Consider the following 3,239-nt stretch of genomic DNA (forward strand, 5'->3'; position numbering starts at 1 on the left):
ATCAAGGTCATGTTGAGTAGATTCAAATATCATAAAAACTATTTTAACTCTTCCCATCATAATTGAAAATACAGTAAATTTAAGAAAAAATAGAAGTCCAGAAATAGTGCTAAAGAATAATATTCATAAAGTAAATCATTTGCAAAAATCCCTAACTGTTGTGTGACAATCAATGTTTACATGAAACATGGAGGCAGGTTTTGGTTTTTGTGATTCAATGGTTGTTTGTGCGCGATTGGGAAATGATGTTTCCAGGATGAGGAGGTCCTCATCAATTTCTGTCCAGCAAAGGTGAACATCTTAAAAAAAGAGGACAACCAAGAGTCACCCAAGAAGAAAAAGGGACTCTTTGTTTGGATCGCCTAACAACACACTTCGATGGATGAGAAGTAACTAAAAAACTGTAAGAGGACCAATACTTTGTTTTGTTAGTGTTTGCTTACTGAGAGATTGTCAGCAGTCAGTTTTAGTTAATTGAGGAAATCATCAAAAGAAGAGTCTATGAAATGGGTTAGTTTTGTTATACCTAAATTTAAATACATATGTAAAAGAGATATTAATTTAATTAAGTGTTAATAGTAAAAGTGTCTGTTTCTGATTGCCTAGAAACCCGCCCTGAGAAAAGAGTCTATTATATTATAAAATTTAAATAAAATTGTATTATCTATTTAATATTAAAGTTTTTAATTTGAACCCAAGCTATCTTTTAGATATGAGAAATGAGTAAAAAAAAAATATAAAATTCCATTCATTTTTATTTTAATAAATTTTTGATTATTACAATACATTTTTTCCTTCCTTCGTCTTGCACAAAGTTAAATTACATTTTCTTTATTCATTCTTTATCTTTTTTTGTCCTCAGCCCTATCTATACTAGGGGCTCCACTAAACCTTCGAATTCCTCTCGTATCCAATCATTTCAATCTAAAATCCTTCGTAAAATCCTCAATACTCCTTACTTTGTCACAAATAAAATCATATATAAATACCTTAATGTTCCATATTAAGGTCTTTATGTTTGATATCTCGAACGAGATACCATTCCTTCCATTATTAACTCCCTAACCACCCAAACTCACTAGTTTCTAACCTTGCTTCCTCTTCCATTCCTGACATTCCTCTGAGACACCTGAAAAGAAGAAGGCCATGAGACCTGCTAATGTAAAAACATCATTAGAGTGCTACTAATGGGTATTTTTTCTACATGCCTGTATCACTCCACAATAAACTAAAATGAAATTTACTGGGTTTATGTATATGAATGTACAGTTGAAAATAGCAATAAATAAATTTTAAAAAAATCTTTTGACCGTATATGACTGACCAAAATCCTGTTTCACAACAAACCCAGAAGTCTCTTGGGCTCATTACTTGATAAAGAAGTACTGCCTACAGTCACAACCACCAGAGCTCACACCTATGGATAGCCACTTTACAGAGGCTGGGTGTGCCCCAGGAGGGTCTACCGACATCAGATCTTCAGCTGATGTAACAGAATAAATAATTATCACACTTATTAAAATATTTAAATTTTCCAACTACTTTGGATTTAACAGCAGTAGAAGGGGAGCACTCCTGGTGATATAGATATAAGAGGAAATATCTTAAAACAAGTAGATAGGTTCTATGGTAACTAGAAAAAACGAAATTGATGAGATAATAAAAGCGAAGTTAAAGACAGGAAATGCTCGTCATTTTTCAATCGCTAAATTACTTAGCTGGCGCATTCTGTCCCAAGTTGGAATTTACAAAACTATATTACAAAACTCCCCAAATTTCTTTAATTTAAGTTTTTAAAAAAAATAATTCATGATATTGATGAAAAAGGAAAAGGAAAACATCTAATAATGATAATAAAAAAAAATTAAACTACAATACATACTGATATAATAAAAAAATAGAATATGATCATTCAGATATTAAAACTGGCTTGTACAATAACAAGTATTGGTAATGCAATGGACTGCAGCCCATTGCGGTATACATGGGAACGAGGAGGCGGATCGGCTTGCACGGTTAGGAGCTAGCCAACCACAGCCGCTTCTTCCTAGCATCATGGACTTGGCGAAAGAAATGGTCCGAAGCTCTATCACTGAAAGAGCAAAGGAAAGGAGTAGAAGAGAATTTGGGGGGGGGGGGAGAACTGGGCGGCATTGTTAGATCCTAAGAGGCGCCCTCCATTGACTTTAGGCAGTGGCATGCTTCAGGTTGGACACTGGACATGACTATCTCCGGCACCACCTGCAGATGACAGGAATGGCTGTGTCTTCAGACTGCGTCCTTTGTGGAGATGGTGGAGATCACATATTTACATGTACGGATACGGCGGACTTAATTTCAGACAGGAGTTACGTGAATAAAGCTAAAGTATACTGGGCTGTACGAAACAAAATGGCAGAAATGCCATCTTTGGCGTAGGGAAAAAAATAATAATAATAAGTTGCAAGCCAACTGTCTTACATGAAGGGCAAAATAGAATTAATAATTTATCAATTGTTATTTACAACTGTAGATCGACAGTTGACCAGATATTCACCCTGAGGCAGGCAATGGAAAAGTGCTATGAGTATAATATAGACCTACATCTGCTATTTGTGGACTTCAAACAAGCGTATGACAGTGTGTACAGAAAGGAACTTTTAAAAGCCTTGGTAAAGGTAGGCATTTCGAAAAACTAGTCAGGCTGGTAAAAATGACTCTAATGAACACTACCTGCCGAGTTAAGCTTGGAAATTCCCTGTCCCAGGAATTTTCTGTGGAGAATGGCTTGAGACAGGGGGATCCTCTGGCTCCTCTTCTATTTCATATAGCATTAGAAGTAGCTATTCGTTCAATCAGAACTAATCCAGGAGGGACCATTTACCATAGACTGTCTCAACACAGATGATATTGTTATTGCAGCAAGAATCCAAGCAGCATTAAAAGGAACATTCCAGGAATTCGAAGAAGCTGCTTATGAATTGGGCCTTAAGGTGAATGAAGACAAGACGGTGTACATGAAAAGCTCAAGAGAGGATAGGGAAGAGAATAGTAAAGTGATGTTCAGAGACCACAGCTTCACTTCTGTAAATCAGTTTAAGTACCTGGTAAGCCTGGTTACAGATGATAACAAAGTAGAGAGCGAAATAGAGGGCAGGATAGCAGCAGAAAATAGATGTTATTTTGCTCTCGCTAAAAGGATGAGAGTGGTCATTTACGAAACCATCGTAAGGCCAGTAGTGATCTATGGGGGAGAAACA

Source organism: Halyomorpha halys, unplaced genomic scaffold (assembly GCF_000696795.3).
Source record: "Halyomorpha halys isolate HHAL.00 unplaced genomic scaffold, Hhal_1.1 Scaffold1521.1, whole genome shotgun sequence".
NCBI lineage: Eukaryota > Metazoa > Arthropoda > Insecta > Hemiptera > Pentatomidae > Halyomorpha > Halyomorpha halys.